This window comes from Podarcis erhardii (assembly GCF_964252035.2).
Source record: "Podarcis erhardii genome assembly, chromosome: 12".
Taxonomy (NCBI): Eukaryota; Metazoa; Chordata; class Lepidosauria; order Squamata; family Lacertidae; genus Podarcis; species Podarcis erhardii.
Window position 1 is genome coordinate 5,613,755 of NC_138513.1, and position 18,583 is coordinate 5,632,337.

At 44.9% G+C, this 18,583-nt stretch overlaps 1 protein-coding gene and 1 pseudogene across 6 annotated transcripts in view; one reads left to right on the forward strand and one right to left on the reverse strand.

Annotated features, from left to right (window-relative positions):
- GJC2 (gap junction protein gamma 2) overlaps positions 1-18,583 on the forward strand; it is a 63,063-nt gene that overhangs the window by 36,882 nt on the left and 7,598 nt on the right. Inside the window, exon 1 of one of the 5 annotated variants that reach the window (XM_081834474.1) lies at positions 13,463-14,038. The exons of the other annotated variants lie outside the window; for them this stretch is intronic. The gene's annotated coding sequence lies outside the window, so the exon portion shown is untranslated. Of the gene's footprint in view, positions 1-13,462; positions 14,039-18,583 lie in introns of those variants that run through there. 5 annotated transcript variants of the gene reach the window in all.
- Positions 16,834-18,583, reverse strand: part of LOC309325987 (7-alpha-hydroxycholest-4-en-3-one 12-alpha-hydroxylase pseudogene) — a 354,547-nt pseudogene continuing 352,797 nt past the window's right edge. The window contains exon 2 of the transcript XR_014161567.1: positions 16,834-16,849. The product of XR_014161567.1 is annotated as a 7-alpha-hydroxycholest-4-en-3-one 12-alpha-hydroxylase pseudogene (transcript). The remainder of the gene's footprint in view (positions 16,850-18,583) is intronic.

Genomic DNA, 18,583 nt, shown 5'->3' on the forward strand with positions numbered 1-18,583 from the left:
TCCTCACCACTATGAGCTGAATAAAGAGCATGAAATCCTCTTTCACCCTTCTTTTCCTTAGGACATCCCAATTTTCACCAGAGAAATGTTGAAGGGTATGGTGGGATGTCCCTACAGAAATGTAGGAGGCGACACCTCTATTTTCATCGGAGAAATGGTGGAGGCTTTTTGCATGCTCCCATTTACTATGCTTCCATTGCTGGTTTGAGAAGCATGCACACCCTGTAGTTATCCCATTGTTTCTTAGGAAATACTGCATTTTGATGCATTGTCCCCCAAACCAGATTCAATCCAAACTGGGAAAAAGAACAACTAGCTGCATCATAAGCCAGTAATGTGTATGCAGCCTAAGTCAGACCACTGGTCTAGTTCAGTGCTGTCTACACTGACTGGCAACAGCTCTCGCTCCAGGGTTTGTGGCTGTGAACCTTTCCCAACCCCGCCTGGAGATGCCAGTAAGGATTGAGGTTTTCCCTCCCTCTTGTATTTTCATTTTTTTTCTATCTCTGCAAGCATTTCAATTGGTTACACTTATTACTTTTACTGTATTTTGCATGTGTTTATATCAGTAATTTTTTATTTAAAGAAAAGAGAGAGGAAAACAAGAAAAGCTGAGACTCTCAGCATGTGAGAATCTGTGCCCCTACACCAGGCTCCCTCAACCTCGACCCTCCAGATGTTTTTTGGCCTACAACTCCCATGATCCCTAGCTAGCAGGACCAGTGGTCAGGGATGATGGGAGTTGTAGTCCCAAAACATCTGGAGGGCCGAGTTTGAGGAAGCCTGCCCTATACCCAATCCCAGACTTGTGCTGCTGATCATTTCTTCCATTGCTTTAATGAAGTATTTCCTTCCAGGGCTGCAACTGAAAATGCTGTTAAGCATTAATGCAGATAAACCCAAATCTCTTATCTGCCCCAGAGAAATGAAAGTCCTCCGTCTGATGTAGTCGATGTTCATTCCACCAAATGCCTTAAAAAGCCTCTGCCTGTGGGACAGACGGAGAAGATCGTTCCCTTTCCAGCTCCACTGGCCAGCTTTGAGAGACGCAGCCCTCATTCTTCTCCCCCCGAGTTGCCGCTCAAAAGCAGCTCAAAAATAGAGGGCAGTTGTGTAAGGGCAGTGTCTGTCTTTCCCATCACAACTTGTGTGTGAGCTCCGCCAGCGAGCGGCTTTGCCGTGCAACAACTCGAAGTGTGGCAGGGGCTTTCTTTCCTTGGGGGCAAATGTTTGGGTGGAAAACAAGCTGGAGCATTTTGTCCTTGTCTTGGGAAAGAGCCCAGATTGCTCAGAGAAGGGAAAAACCTAGCCACAGATAAATCACGGAGAGCCAAGGTCAGCGTCATAAAAGATTTCTTTGTACTTGAGTTTGATAGCAGAGTGCAAAACATGGAGTCATATGAGCCGGCAGGAGGGGGACCCTGAAACTCAAGGGGTGGAGTTGGGGTGAACTGGAGCCATGTGAGAGAGGAAGATCTCAGAGTTGGCAGGGACCTCAAGTCCAGTCTCCCTGCTACAGCACCAATGATGGATGGATATTCAGCCTCTGCTTAAAAGCCTCAAAGGAAGAAGAGTCAGTCTGTTCCACCGTCGAATGGCTAATACTGGCCTAATAATATTTACTCAAAGTCTACCCCCTTTCTTATAAATTGAAATTGAAATACTTCATTGTCACTTGTACAACTTGTACACAGTGAGATTACACAAGCACCCCCCACTCAGCTCTCTTAGTCTTAATTCCCCTCGTTTACTGATGCACATGCACCAAACCCGAAAGTCAGTTGCCCTGTTGTTATATTTTCATTCAGCAGCCTAACAGCCCATGGATAGAAGCTGTTCTTTACCCTGTTGGTGCGACTAATCGTGCTTCTATATCTTCTGCCTGAGGGCAGGAGATCAAGAAAGTGCCGGTCAGGCTGTGAATCATCCCTGAGAATTTTCCTCACTCTCCTGAGGCAACGTTCTTCCGCGATGTCATCCAGCGGATTCACGGGACAGCCCATAATGTGCTGTATTCACCACCCTCTGTAGGCACTTCCTATCTGTTGATGTCAAACCAGCGTCCCACACCGTGATGCAGTATGAAAGGACACTTTCTATTGTTGACCGGTAGAAGGAGATCATCAAATGTTGATTGACATCGTTCTTCCGCAATACTCTGAGGAGGTGGAGTCTCTGTTGGGCTTTCTTAACCACCTGGGTTGTATTACAATTTGAACCCATCAGTTTGAGTCTTGGAGCAAAGAGAGAACAGATGTGCTCCGCCATCTTTGTGAAAGCCATATTCAGAGAGATCAATCAGATAACCTCTTAGTTGTTCCTTCTTCACTAGTCTAAATATACCCAAGTCCTTCAACATTTTTCCTCATTGGACTTGGGCAGAAGGACCCTTGCCATCTTTGTCACCCTCTTCTGGACACAGAATGGCATTTTAACTTCGATGTAGAATGGAGGGGTGCAGAGAGAGGCCATGTGCATAGCTGCCCACCCTAAATCAAGTAAATATATAAAAAATACTTAACTAACTGACCAAATCACATTGCAGATAGCTCGGTTCTGCCCCCCCCCCCAACATAAATCCTGCCTCCCCCAACATAAATCCTGGCTACACCCATGAAAAAGCAAAAAAAGCAGAGACATCGCCTTGTCAACAAAGATCCGTATAGTTAAAGCTATGAATTCCCAGTAGTGATGTATGGAAGTGAGAGCTGGATCATAAAGAAGGCTGATCGCCGAAGAATTGATGCTTTTGAATTCTGGTGCTGGAGGAGACTCTTGAGAGTCCCATGGACTGCAAGAAGATCAAACCTCTCCATTCTGAAGGAAATCAGCCCTGAGTACTCACTGGAAGGACAGATCGTGAAGCTGAGGCTCCAATACTTTGGCCACCTCATGAGAAGAGAAGACTCCCTGGAAAAGACCCTGATGTTGGGAAAGATGGAGGGCACAAGGAGAAGGGGACAACAGAGGATGAGATGGTTGGACAGTGTTCTCGAAGCTACCAGCATGAGTTTGACCAGACTGTGGGAGGCAGTGGAAGACAGGAGTGCCTGGCGTGCTCTGGTCCATGGGGTCACAAAGAATCGGACACGACTAAACGACTAAACCACAACAACACCACCACCCATGAGAGAGGCTGTTAAACAGAAACAAGGGGATAAATTTGCTGGATAAAATTTTATAGACAGGAACGCAGGAGCGGGAGATGTGAGGGAGTCCAAAGAAGCTAAGGAAATTATGTTAAGAGATGTGTTATATTGTATTGTTTATTGGCATTGTAATTAAAATAAAATTGTTAATAAATATTTAAAAAAAAGAAAAAAGAGAGAGGCTGTAAAACATCCCCATAAACGAATCAGAATGAATACTCAACTAAAACCAAACATAGTCTAACCTCCATGTAAGCTTTTTGAAAGCAAGTCAGGATGAATGCTGAATGAACAGTTGAGCTAGACGAATCCTGGTTGGGGTGTGTGGAAATATATGACTTAGATGGGACATTTGTTGCCTTGTTTTTTGTGGCATGTACATATGCATATGTAGGACGTGGGTGGCGCTGTGGGTTAAACCACAGAGCCTAGGACTTGCTGATCAGAAGGTCGGCAGTTCGAATCCTGCGACGGGGTGAGCTCCCATTGCTTGGTCCCTGCTCCTGCCAACCTAGCAGTTCGAAAGCACATCAAAGTGCAAGTAGATAAATAGATACCCCTCCAATGGGAAGGTAAACGGCATTTCCGTGCACTGCTCTGGATCGCCAGAAGCGGCTTAGTCATGTTGCTCACATGACCCAGAAGCTGTATGCTGGCTCCCTCAGCCAATAAAGCGAGATGAGCGCCACAAGGCCTAAGTCGGTCATGACTGGACCTAATGGTCAGTGTACCTTTCCTTTACCTTTACATATGCATCTGCACATATAAATTAGCATAGGCAAAAATGGGCAGATTTGTGGATATGAACCTGTGTCCCAAATCTTGTACCTAGCCATTGTCCTGACCTTCAGCTTGACTACCAATGGCATAGGTCTTAAGAAGATGTAACCACTTCTGTATTATACTTGCACTCATTCCTTAGAATCATAGAATCATAGAGTTGGAAGAGACCACAAGGGCCATTGAGTCCAACCCCCTGCCAAGCAGGAAACACCATCAGAGCACTCCTGGCATATGGTTGTCAAGCCTCTGCTTCAAGACCTCCAAAGAAGGAGACTCCACCACACTCCTTGGCAGCAAATTCCACTGTCAAACAGCTCTTACTGTCAGGAAGTTCTTCCTAATGTTTAGGTGGAATCTCTTTTCTTGTAGTTTGGAACCATTGCTCCGTGTCCGCTTCTCTGGAGCAGCAGAAAACAACCCTTCTCCCTCCTCTATGTGACATCCTTTTATATATTTGAACATGGCTATCATATCACCCCTTAACCTCCTCTTCTCCAGGCTAAACATGCCCAGCTCCCTTAGCCGTTCTTCATAAGGCATCGTTTCCAGGCCTTTGACCATTTTGGTTGCCCTCCTCTGGACACGTTCCAGTTTGTCAGTGTCCTATATGAACTGTGGTGCCCAGAACTGGACACAGTACTCCAGGTGAGGTCTGACCAGAGCAGAATACAGTGGCACTATTACTTCCCTTGATCTAGATGCAATACTCCTATTGATGCAGCCCAGAATTGCATTGGCTTTTTTAGCTGCCGCGTCACACTGTTGGCTCATGTCAAGTTTGTGGTCAACCAAGACTCCTAGATCCTTTTCACATGTACTGCTCTCAAGCCAGGTGTCACCCATCTTGTATTTGGGACTCTCATTTTTTTTGCCCAAGTGCAATACTTTACATTTCTCCCTATTAAAATTCATCTTGTTTGTTTTGGCCCAGTTCTCTAATCTGTCAAGGTCATTTTGAAGTGTGATCCTGTCCTCTGGGGTGTTAGCCACCCCTCCCAGTTTGGTGTCATCTGCAAATTTGAACTTTGTTCATAGCCAGGCTTGCTATTCCTCTGACCTCTCCTTACTGTCCTTCCCCTTGTGAACTTCATTTGCGTGTAGTTCTTTTCTAATCCCCAAAATATGATTTCCCTTTGCCTTGCATTGTTTCCAAGGGAAGATTCTACTACACTGCTGCTCAGAAAAAAGTTTAGTCTGTTCTGTGTTGTGCTTGTGGTAGTGAAGCCCTGGACACTGATTGGCTGAGCTGACATTATGGAATGGAATGCTCAGTTTCTCCAGGAACCCAGCAGTTTGAAGTCCAAGTTCTGTGAGGAAAGGGAAAGTTGTCAGTTTGGTTGGGATGGAAATTTCACATGGGCAGTTAACTTGGAGATTGTTTGGAACGTGGGGCAGAGACGGGCAAAGTGTCTAAAAAGGAAGGGTGTATAGTAGACAACAAGCTGAGAAAAATGAACTGGGAATAAGCTTAAAGGGCAGAGGAGACAAGGAATTGAAGCAAGAAGGAGGGATTAATCAGCAAAGGTGTTTCAAAGATACCTCACAACATTTAAAGCCTTAAAATAGGCTACTATGCTGGCAGGAAACTGCTCAGTCTGTCGTTTTTTCTACTTGTTGGAACTTTTGCCTAGCTTTTTATGTGCAATGAATTTGCATTGATTTGTAGCCAGATGTCAGTCATGCAAAATGAGGAATCCAGCTGGTGTTGGGAGAGAGGAAAACTTGCACAGTGTTGATACTTAAGAAGAAGTGGATCTGATATCCAAGAGAGAATCTGACCCTGCTTTCTATTCTCAGAGCTGTTGTCCTGCTGGGTGAAGGTTTTTCTTGTTAAACTCTTGCTGACAGCTTAACCTTCCGTATCTAATTAGTGTTTATCTCAGCTTCTGAGCTTCTCCCTGAAATACATGGTTAGCTGCCTGCCAGACCAAATATTTGGCCAGTGTTTATGACTTCCCTGCTATTTTTTTTGCTCCATACACAAACACTGTACTAGAAATACTATGTTTTTGTGGTCCATATCTAGTTAGTGTAATAAACCTTTGTTCAGGGCTGGAGGGGGGCTGTTTATGTGTTTCCATTGTTTGTGCTTTGGCAAAAGCTTTCCAAAGAATACCTAGACATTTGGATAATGCTTCCAAAACTTTTGACAGCAGAGGAACCCTTTTTATTCTGAATTAAAACTGGACATAGACTTCAAGCTTACGCCAGAGCAGGTTTACTCTAATGAAACTTATTTGCTGCTTCTCTGTATGAATCACTGCTCAGTATGCCTTCTGATTCGAAGGATGCGAGCCCAGAGTGGGGTCTCAGGCAGAAATCCAAAAAGCAGGCTCTTTTGACAGCTGGTAATTGTTAAGTATAATTGTTTGATTGACACCGGAATGGAACATGCCTGTGTGCATCGCTGAAAGGTTTGACACTGGAAATTCCACTGCAGTATAGTAAGCGGTCTCTGAACTCCTAGATGGGTTGATAATTAACTGCTGCTGTATTCTGCTAGCTAACACGTGAGTGTTTAACCTTAGATCAGGTGACAAAGGTATTTGGTTGCAAATCTCCATTTTGAAAGGATGCCTTTAGTCATTGTTCCCAAGCTCCGTGGAAGTAAGGATGTCTGATGTAGCTCACTCAAGGAGCGCATAGCCTCAGGCTAATGGGGGCTGTAAAGAGAGAAAGACCTTTGCTTATACAGTGGTGCCCCGCAAGACGAACGCCTCGCAAGACGGAAAACCCGCTAGACGAAAGGGTTTTTCCGTTTTGGAGGCGCTTCGCAAAACGAATTTCCCTATGGGCTTGCTTCGCAAGACGAAAATGTCTTGTGAGTTCCTGCAGGGTTCCCCCCCTTTTTCTAAACCGCTAAGCCGCTTATCAGCTGATCCGATAAGCCACTAAGCCGCTAAAAGCCGCTAAGCCGCTAATAGCACTAATCCGCTAAGCCGTCAATGGGCTTGCTTCGCAAGACCAAAAAACCGCTAGACGAAGAGAATCGCAGAACGGATTCTTTTCATCTTGCGAGGCACCACTGTAGGTCTGTTCAGAGTATTTTACATTTTCTAAGATGCTGAGCCTATGCCGGACAGCACAAGATGTCTTATGGAATTATTTGGATGTATCTTTGATGTTTTTGATCTGTTGTGAAGAAAGTTCTGCAAGGAAAGTTTTGAATAATGTCTAATGGGTCTGGACCAGGGGTCACCAAACTTTTTCAGCACTGTCCCTCAGACCTTGTGGGGGGGCCGGACTATATTTTGAAGAAGAAGAAGAAGAAGAAGAAAGAATGAATTCCTATGCCCCGCAAATAACCCAGAGATGCATTTTAAATAAAAGCACACATTCTACTCATGTAAAAACACGCTAATTCCCGGACCGTCTGCGGACTGGATTTAGAAGGCGATTGGGCCGGATCCTACCCCCGGGCCTTAGTTTGCCTACCCATGGTCTGGACAATGCTCCATCCCCAAAGGAGTCTATTTTTAAGCACCCGGTTGCTTCAAGCTGTGCAGTATCAATTTCTGCAATAGTAATTCCGTTCATTGAATTGCTCCAGCCGGACTGAAGGCAGAGCACAATTACCTGTCCTTCACAGGTAACTGGACCACTGAGACCAGCAGGCTCCATTGCAACCCCATATATGTGCACAACGTTCGCATTCACCTACAAGATACATCCTGTAATAGACTGTCCAAAATGTATGGAGTATAGATCACAATAACATGGAGCTGCTGCACACAAGGCTACATGTTTCCATGGACCTCCCTTTCTCTCTCTCTCTCTCTATATATATAATTGCATTTTCAATTTTATCATAATCACAGTTTCCATACATAATTCAGTAAACTCAAACATCACTCTATCCGAGCATCAACCTCCTCCTGCCCCTCTCCGACTTCCGTTCATATTTACTTTATTCTTAGCATTTCCATAACCACTTTTTTTACCTTCTCTCTTATTTTTATATTTCCCCCCATTAAATGTAAATCAGTTCCTTATATTCCCATTACAAAACATTTCAATTCAAAGCTGCAAACGTTTACAATGTTCTTTCATATATAATATAAATTTGCTCCAGTCCTTTTGCTCCAGTTCGTCACACTGATTCCGGATCTCCCCCGTCAACTTTGCTAACTCTACGTATTCCACCATCTTTAGTCCACCATTCTCCCAATGTTGGAAGCTCTTGTGATTTCCATTTCTGAGCCAGAAGTATCCTTGCGACTGTTGTGGCATACATAAACAGATTCGCATCTCTCTTTTTTGGAATTTCATCTCCAATTAAACCTAACAAAAACATCTCTGGTTTTTTACTGAAATTATATTAAAAAATCTTTTTAAATTCATACGTGTATACCTGAAGGAGCGTGTCCACCCCCATCGTTCAGCCCGGACACTGAGATCCAGCTCCGAGGGCCTTCTGGCGGTTCCCTCGCTGCAAGAAGCGAACTTACAGGGAACCAGACAGAGGGCCTTCTCGGTAGTGGCACCCACCCTGTGGAACACCCTCCCTTCAGATGTGAAGGAAATAAGCAGCTATCCTATCTTTAAAAGACATCTGAAGGCAGCCCTGTTCAGGGAAGCGTTTAATATTTAACACTGTACTGTTTTTAACACTTGATTGGGAGCCACCCAGAGTGGCTGGGGAAACTCAGCCAGATGGGCGGGGTATAAATAAATTAGTATTATTAGTATTATTATTTATTATTATTTATTATATACCATGGACCTCCCTTTCAGGGGAGCTCGTGCACCAGAGAGTTCCCTTGGATTGTGTTCAAGGAAAGTTGGAATTTTAACCTTTCCAACACAGCATGCCCTATCTGTGGTGTGTCCATTTCTTTTTCATCTTCCTATGTCTGCCCAAAGTTCACAGCAGCCTTGTGCTCCCCCTCTCCAAGATATCGGCCGCCAGGAAGAGGTAAGTTCAGGAAACGCAGGAAGTTATTTAAGGAGGAGGGTGCCCATCTCCTAAGCACATGTTTATGCCTGAACAATATCTTGTTTAAAAACCATTTTAGGACTCCGCGGTGACAATGATGGCCTTGGTAAAGGGCTGCGGCCACAAACTACAGTCCAGCAGCTGCAGGAGCGAGTCTCCAGCTGGCAGATACAGAGCTACTTTTCCAGGCTTAGAAAATTAATTGGCATTGCAGTGTGAATTTTGCCTGCGTTGCACATTTTTAATGCAAATTTTGTCTCATTTCTGCAAAGCATTTGCCCCCCAAATCATGCATTTTTGTATGTTATTTTCACAAATGCATGCATTTTTTAATGCAAACTTTACCCCGGTATTTGTGCACTTGGCTGGAGAATACCCATGCAAAACTCATAAATGGTAAAGGGACCCCTGACCATTAGGTCCAGTCATGGCTGACTCTGGGGTTGCAGCGCTCATCTCGCTTTATTGGCCGAGGGAGCCGACGTACAGCTTCCGGGTCATGTGGCCAGCATGAATAAGCTGCTTCTGGCGAACCAGAGCGGCGCACGGAAACTCTGTTTACCTTCCCGCCAGAGTGGTACCTATTTATCTACTTGCACTTTGACGTGATTTCGAACTGCTAGGTTGGCAGGAGCTGGGACCGAGCAACGGGAGCTCACCCCGTCGCAGGGATTCGAACAGCCGACCTTCTGATTGGCAAGCCCTAGGCTCTGTGGTTTAACCCAAAACTCATAGGATGGCTGTATTCTGGTTCTCTATTCTGGTGCTCTATTGCAAATTAGGCAGGTTTGCAAATTAAATTCTCATCCACCCCAAATTGTACATCTCTTTATCGGTACTGCAAGCCAGATGATCTCTCCCAGAGGCTTCTTATCTTCCTATCTAACACCATCACAACCCTTGGTTGAAACAATAAAACCTGCCCTTACTCTCTTCCTAGCTGTCTAGCATGACATCCTCTCGTTGTCTTTCCCCACATAAACATTATTGTCTCTATTCTTTTCTTTTTTAAAAAAACAATCTTCTCGGTCCTTGAAGCTTCCTCCCTTCTTTGTATTTATTTTCTTGTTTCTAAACTTGCACCAGTCCTGTTTCTCCCTTGCATCCCATTGTTCCCTGGGATGAAACTTCCGTCCGTCTTGAAATTGCAACATGGCAAAACTTCCTGGAGGTTCTGGTAGACTCTGGAGTCAGTCTCTCATTTTAGGTTTCAGAGGAAATGTCTAGATCTCTCTTGCTGCTGGAAATCAGACCAGCACCAGAACCTAGTTCTTTCTTAAATTACATAATACATATGCATGCAACTTTACAGTGAACGCTTAAGCGTCCCCACAAAGAAAGGACAAGAGATTTGTATAACATTAGCATGTATATAGAGAGAGGATTATAGAAACAATTGCCATAATTCTTAGGAAGAAACACAATTCATCTCATCATCATCATCATTTATTTGTACCCCACCCACTTTGACTGCATTGCCTAAGCCACTCTTCCAACAGAATATAAAAACATAGTGAAAAGTCAAACATTAAAAACTTCCCTCCCTAAACAGGGCTGCCTTCAGATGTCTTCTAAAAGTCAGATAGTTGTTTGTTTCCTTGACATCTGATGGGAGGGCGTTCCACGGGGCAGGCGCCACCACCGAGAAGGCCCTCTGCCTGGTTCCCTGCAACTTCACTTCTCGCAGGGAGGGAACCGCCAGAAGGCCCTCGGCGCTGGACCTCAGTGTCTGGGCAGAACAATGTGGGTGGAGATGCTCCTTCAGGTATACTGGGCCTAGGCCATTTAGGGCTTTAAAGGTCAGCACCAACACTTTGAATTGTGCTTGGAAACATACTGGGAGTCAATGTAGATCTCTTAGGACCAGTGTTATATGGTCCCAGTGGTTGCTCCCAGTCATTAGTCTAACTGCTGCATTCTGGATTAGTTGTAGATTCTGAGCCACCTTCAAAGGCAGCCCCACAGAGAGCGCATTGCAGTAGTCTAAGTGGGAGATAACCAGAGCATGTACCACTCTGGTGAGACTGTGCGCAGGCAGGTAGAATCTGAGCCGTCATATCAGATGGAGCTCTTAGTATAGTAGGGATACTGTGACCAGGTAATTGGTTTGCCTGCTCAGCCTGCTGTTCAGATGCTAACAGCTAATGGGCAACTTCCAGGTCCTCCCTGCCTTTCTGAACCATAGTACACCAATTTTATTCTTAACATTTTCTGTCTGGCTTGCAATTCATCTCTGGGTCCAGTTCAAGGACTGATAAAAGCGCTTGGTATATCTCTCCTCCCATATGCCCCTACTCTTACCTTAGCATTGTCCACAAAGGCTGTTCTCAGTGTGCCCTTTTGGTCTGAAGTTCAGAAAATGGCAGAGGAAGGGCCTTTTCAGTGGTGGCCCCCCGGATGTAGAATTTCCCCAGGAAAGCTCACTTGGTGCCCACATAGTGGTTTTACCAGAGCTTTTAAGATATTTGGTGAGTGGGGGAGCTAGCTTCTGTTTGCTGGGTTTTAGCCCTTGTATTTGACAGTTGGTTTTCATTACTGTGCTTTTCAAAAATTGCTTTTTATTTTGTGTTTGGTTGTTTATGGTGGTTGGAGTTTTAAAAGTTCATTGCGGGTTTTTTTATTGCATCTTCGTTTTATTGCTGCATTTTATTGTGCAGTGCCTAGATAACTTTTTAAATGAGGTGTCTTAGAAAGACAACAAATGCTTGCAGATTGTTTTTTTGGCTGCTGTCTTGTGCACTTATCAGGGAGTAAACCCCATTGAACTCTGCTGGGTTTACTTCTGAGTAGATGTGCGGCGGACTGGGCTGTTAGTATCTCAAGAGGGAGGGACTGTAATTCACTGGTAGAGAGTTTGCACTTGTGTTCAGAGGTCTCAGGTCTCATCCCTAGCAAACGGGTCAGGAATCAAATTATGGCAAAGACCTCTGTCTGAGACCCTTGAGAGCTCCTGCAAGCCAGAGTATGCAGTACTGGGGGCAAATGGGCAGATAGTTGACCTGGTATAAAACAATTTACTGTAACATGGTGAGTTCCAGATGTTGGACTCCAATTCCTATCAGTGCTGGTCAGAGGATGATGGCAGTTAATAGACTAACATCTGGGGTTGAAGAAGGCTCCAACCAAGAGTTTGAAAGGCACACTCACACCCCTTTTCTCTAGCTTTAAGGTCTTGGAAATCTCAAACGTTATCCCTGAACACAGGGCAAAGTATTGAATTATTTTCCCGCTAATTGCACAGACTGCTGTGAATGCAGCACATTGCCAATTGATGCATTTAATTTATTTGCAGACTAAGCAAAGTGGGTAATGCCCCCCCCCCCAAAAAAGTGTTATTTACTGAGCTTGGATCCTAGAACAATAGACAGGTAGTGAAATATACTCAGAGTCGAGTGTGAATTTAATGCTCTTTATTCAGCTCATAGTAGCAATGAATGAAACTTTCCCCGTTATTTACACAATGGGCCCTGCAAGATTGGCTAATTCCGGGATTCTCCTGCAGGCCAATCAGGTTGCTGATTCACTTCCACCTGGAGCTGGATTGGGTGGCTCCTGCGGACCAATCAGACTGCTGCATTCTGGACCCTACTGTTCTAGGATTCAGCTCAGTACATAACAGGTAGGATCCTAGAATGCAACAACCTGATTGGCCTGCAGGAGCAGACCAATCAGGCTCCAGGAAGGAAGTAGAGTCAGCCAATCACACGGGACCCATTGTGTAAATAATGTATATAAAGCCTGAGGTTTCTGGGGAGGAAATCAATCACTGTTCCTATGAGCTGAAATAAAGAGCATGAAATCACTACTCGACTCTTAGTATATTTCCAAAAGCCTTCCTCCAGTTGCAGAAATGTGGATATTTGGGGGAAAACCCATGCAGAATTTCAGGCATCACAAATTCTTACTTTATGAACTGGCTTTCTGGGTTTCAGGTTGAAGCCACCTTCCTTTTTTTTTTTTTATAAATAATATTTATTAAAAAAAATTTTGAGGGTTACAAAAAGAAAAAGTAAAAACACCATATCAAACAAGAACAAAACAACGCATCACAATAAAAAAGAAGAAGAGGAAGAAAAACCCCCCACAGCTAATCTTCTCATAACTTGTCTTTCATTTGCTTGTTTCCTTGACCTCCTCACACCTCCCTTTTTTGTATTCTAGTTCAGTTAACTATTTCAGCAAATCCTTTCCATCTTTTCCACTTTTTGTTCTGTAATTTATCTTAATATAATGTAACTTTACTTTCCCTCCTTTCACCAATTAACAATCTATTTTCTCCTAAACCCTTATAACATTTCTGCTAAAACCACATAACTTCATTCCAACATCCTTCTAACATTCATTAATTTTACAATCTTTCTGTAGATAGTCTTTAAATTTCTTCCAATCTTCCTCCACCAACTCTTCTCCCTGGTCCAGGTTGAAGCCACCTTCCTGCCCTGGAAGTTGCCAATAGCTTCTCAGTGTTTAAGCGGAGAAATGGCTTTCCTGTTCGTTCCTTGAGGAGTCTAGTCTTTCTTTCCTGCCAGTGACTCCCCTCCAGATCCCAGCCCATGTGCTTCCCAGATGTTTCTCATTAGTCACGCTTTCCCTCCTCCAAATCCGTTACTGATGCCCTAGACTGGCGCTCTTAACTTTCGCCCAATAAGGGGAAAGCAAAACACAGCAATGTTAAACCAGAAGGATTTTAAGGAGAGTTTCAGAGTGGGGTCTTTTTCCCCTTTCCTTCCTCCCCTTTTATAAAATCCCTGCTTAGTCAGCTTTTTCCAGCCCAGGACGCATAGATGGACCCAGTGAGAGCAAAGACTGGAATACCTTCCCATCCACTCCCATGAAACTTTTGTTCGAACGCTTCTCCTTTTCCTCCTGCGAAGGAAAACGTGGCTTTTGCTCTTAGCCGATGCTCCTGGGGCTGTTGGGATTTTTTTGGGGGGGGGGATAGAGGTGGAGAAGGGGGGTGGCAGCTTCGTTGTCAGAAAGGCGGAGTCCGGCAGGATGTGTTTAAAAGTTCGCTGAAAAGTCTCCTTCTCAAGCTGGCAGGGCGTTAGTTTCACGAGACATTTTCCGGATGGGGATGCATATTCCCCCCTGCCTTCCTGAAGAAACGGTGGTTGTGGAAAAACTTCCTTGGGGAGATCTGGATGGCAAGGGAGCCTTCAGCCATGCCTTTGTGAGTAGCTTATTCCTATCAATTTCTCTCTGTTTTCGTCTCACGGCGTGAGAATTGGGGGAAGTATGGAGGAGATAGCAAAACAGGGTGGGTGAGAACGTGATATAAAAATGAAATGCTACCAAACCACTGCATTTTAGTTCTCCTGCTTTCTTTTCCACCGCCTCAAAACCCACTTTTCCTTAATCCTCATCATACAGGAGTTTTCCAGACCCACCAAGTGTCCCTGTTTTCCAGATTTACAGACGCCGTCCCGGTCTCTGATTGTCCCACGTTTCCTTAGGACGTCCCTATTTTCATCGGAGAAATGTTGGAGGGTGTGGACTTCTCCTGAGCTGCCTATCCCACGTCTCTCTTTCCCTGTTATCTGTAGAACACATTCCTTGCATTATGTGCCGGCCTTTGGAGCTCATGTAAGGGTGAGGAAGACCTATGGCATCCAGTCAAAGAAAAGGTCTGTTGCCTTTGAGCGCTCAGGCCACAATGCACAGTTCTTAAGGCAGTTTCCCAAATGTATCGAGCTTCCGTCCAGCCAAACCCCGCTCCTAAAGTTCCAGGGCAATCCTATTTACTCTTCAGTAAGCCTCCCAGAGTGGTTTGTTGAGCATTCATCCTGATTTATCTGCAGGGAACTCGGATAGCATTGCATCAAAGCAAAGCATTATCCCACACCTCCCAGTGCATTTCTTATTGTAAAAGGACTTATTTTGGGGGGAAGCGGGGTTCTTGCACAAGACCCCTCTCCCCCCAATGCACTTCAACTGTACAACCTGAATCTGCTGGCATGTGATTGAATAGCAACACTCTGGTAGCATCCTCAGTTTAATGGGGCTGCCTAGCGAATACAGTTTGTGGTCTTCTTACAACCCAAGCTCCAACTGCAACGAGTCCTGCATCTCTCTTAAAGTCTGTATTTTGAAGTCTAAAAGATAGATAGCAGTGTGTTTGTGTTCTTGGGCCTGCAGAAGTGCATCCCATAATTTGTTAGTCTTTAATGGGCTACAGCAGGATCCTTAGTTGTTTTAATGCAACAGACTAAAAGCCCAAGGCTTTGTATGTATTGTTGTTTACAGTGGTACCTCGGGTTAAGTACTTAATTCGTTCCATAGGTCCGTTCTTAACCTGAAACTGTTCTTAACCTGAGGTACCACTTTAGCTAATGGGGCCTCCCGCTGCCGCCGTGCGATTTCTGTTCTCATCCTGTAGCAAAGTTCTTAACCCGAGGTACTATTTCTGGGTTAGCGGAGTCTGTAACCTGAAGCGTCTGTAACCTGAGGTACCATTGTATGTACGTAGCCTTACTTCCACCTGAACGTATGACAACCCTAATATGTTCTTAGCACATTTGTCCCTGCACAAACTTTCCCATCCCCAGAGCATAAAATATCTGGACCCACATTTTAGTAATAAATAAATGTGTAAATAGAATAATCCCGTGTCCCCAGGCCTCACATATGTACCCTGTGAATCAGCACAGCTTACGAAAACAACAGAGTCTTTGAAAACAACATGGCAGCACTCAGCCACCCAGGCAGCGGCGGAGGAAGCTGCTTGGGCGCTTGGGGCGGTGTGCCCAGGGGTGGGGCAAGCCACCCATAGAGGTGGGGTGAGCCGCCCATAGGGAAAGGGCACAACACAGGGCTTCTGAATTTTGCCTGCCTCCTCCCACTCAGCCACCCTACAACTGGGGGGGGGGGGAGGCAGAGGGTGGACCGTTTGGGCAGCGCAGAGCTTGCTCATGCCCAAGCCACCGCGTCTATCCCAGGAGAGATGTGTGGCTCAGGCACGCTGCAGGCCCCGCGGTGAGTGCCGCCCGGCATTTTGTCACCCCCTCAGTGGTGACACCCGGGGCGACCCACACCCACCGCAACCCCCCTTTGTCCATCCCTGAACCCAGGCCAATGAAGTCATGCTTTAACAAAAAAATTGAGGGGAGAGATAGAAGGAAGTCCGTCAATGGTCATGACTCATGGTTTTTACAATGCATAATTATTTGTTATACAAGGAAGTCTTTATGGCAGTCCTATTTAGACGCTGAGCTATTATCAGTCCCATTTTCTACCCTGAGTTTGTACCAAGCCAGGCCCTCTGACCAAACATAGTTTGGTGGAATCTACACACATATGTTAAAAAAAACGCGGTGAAAATGCTTTTTTGAAAAATGCATTGAATTTTGCATCGCTCACTGTCTCCATTCGTGTGTCACATTTGTATATTGTACTTTACAACACATTTGAAACGTTTTATTCACAGCTGTGTAGCTGAGTCCTTTGTTAACAGTCAGAGGCAGAGCTATCCATTCACATTGGATGTCTTGTGGGAAGTTTAATTGATGCTTCTGCTGCTGGCTGAATAAAGACCGAAGAGGATATAGAAAGAGCCAGGGAGAGTTTCCTTCTAGCAATGAACCATACTGTCTTCCTCAGAAAACTGCAACAACAACAACAACAACAACAACAACAACAACAATAATAATTTATTTATACCCCACCCATCTGGCTGGGTTTCCCCAGCCACTCTGGGCGGCTTCCAACAAAACAGTAAAATACAATATTATTATCATTATTAGCATTTTAAGATCACTCTTTCACTGAAAAAGTTTTACAAGTACAGTGGTACCTTGGGTTAAGAACTTAATTCGTTCTGGAGGTCCGTTCTTAACCTGAAACTGTTCTTAACCTAAGGTACCACTTTAGCCAATGGGGCCTCCCGCTGCAGCCACGCAATTTCTGTTCTCATCCTGGAGCACAGTTCTTAACCTGAGATACTATTTCTGGGTTAGCGGAGTCTGTAACCTGAAGCATCTGTAACCTGAACCGTCTGTAACCTGAGGTACCACTGTATCAGTATGAAGACAGTACCTGCCAAAGGTTTACCACGTCAAAGACACAGCATGAAAGGAAAAGGGAATTGAGAGGGAGGAGGAAAAAAGGACGCTCGGGCACTTGGGCTTAAGCTACAAAATTCCCATAATGGCCACCTGGAATGGAACCATTTGGAGAGGAGTTGACAAATGTTGCAGCAACGGATGCCAACAAGAGACAGCATTTGTGCTGGGCTCTGTAGCAGGCCAGGAGAATCCAACCCTGAACCTGCCCCAAATCGTGGAGCTTCTCCTGCGGCCTGCTCTGGGCTCTGCCCCCAGGCCGCCCACCCCATACTAGAAGCCTGGACTTCAATACTAAGGAACGCTCACTCCAGCAAGACAGTCCACGGGCAGGTAGGGTGTCAGCCTGCGTACCAGATGGAGCTGGTAGACAGCTGCCCTCAACACAGAATTGACCTGCGTCTCCATGGACACCTGTGAGTCCCAAATGACTCCCAGGCTGAGCACCTGGTCCTTCAGGGGCACAAGAAACACAGTTACAGATAGGTAGCCGTGTTGGTCTGCCATAGTCAAAACAAAAAATTCCTTCCAGTAGCACCTTAAAGACCAACTAAGTTAGTTCTAGGTATGAGCTTTCGTGTGCATGCACACTTCTTCAGATACACTGAAACAGAAGTCACCAGACCCTTCTATATAGTGAGAAGGTGGGGAGGGGTATTACTCAGAAGGGTGGTGGGAATGGGTGATTGGCAGATGGCTGTGATGAGCCTGTTGACGACTCTTAACGACTGCAATAGGTCTTACAGGAAAAAGCAAGGGGTGAGAAGGTGAAAAATGGCTTTGTATAGAAGGGTCTGGTGACTTCTGTTTCAGTGTATCTGAAGAAGTGTGCATGCACACAAAAGCTCATACCTAGAACTAACTTAGTTGGTCTTTAAGGTGCTACTGGAAGGAATTTTTTGTTTTGACAAGAAACACAGTTGTTGTTGTTGTTGTTGTTGTTGTTAGCTGATTTTATATACTGCCCCATACCTAGAGGTCTCAGTTGTCCAAAAAAAGACAGCTAGCAGCTTTAACTGTGAGGAAACTGTGGTGCTCTCACAACCAGGAGCAGCATCTTGCAGTTCAACAGCAATCTGGCCTGTTGAGTTACTACAGCTCTGAAGTCCCTCTGAAGAAGTCACTGCGACTGAGAAAGCCCACAATACAGAAGCCCAAATAGGTTCTGCAGAGGGTAGATAGCTGGCAGACCTCTGGATTGCATATGTTAGACTGTCATTTGGAAAAATGTGTTTGTTCTAAATAAACTTTAAGTAAGGCAAAAAAAAAAAAAAAATACTAAGGAACGCTAGGTATCATGGCGCACAAACCAGGAATTGCATGATGGGCTTGAGACGTACCTCTGGTTTGGCCTCACTAGGGGACATTAGGCAACCCCCTCCCCCTGTTCTCTTGGCCACAACCGTACAATATAGAACCTCTAACTTTTTTTCTCTGGGCCACGCTTTTAGAATTAAATTTGTGCTCATGCCACAGTGAATTCTTTATTGATAATAAAAAAAAAGAGTCGACTCCCAGCAGTGCTTGATTTACGACATAGAACACAGCTACTATAAAACGATCATGGGACATGCCGAAGGTATAAAACAATGCAGCTACTGTACATAAGAAAGCGAATCATTTCCCAAAATACAATTATAAACGAGCCTCTTCCATAT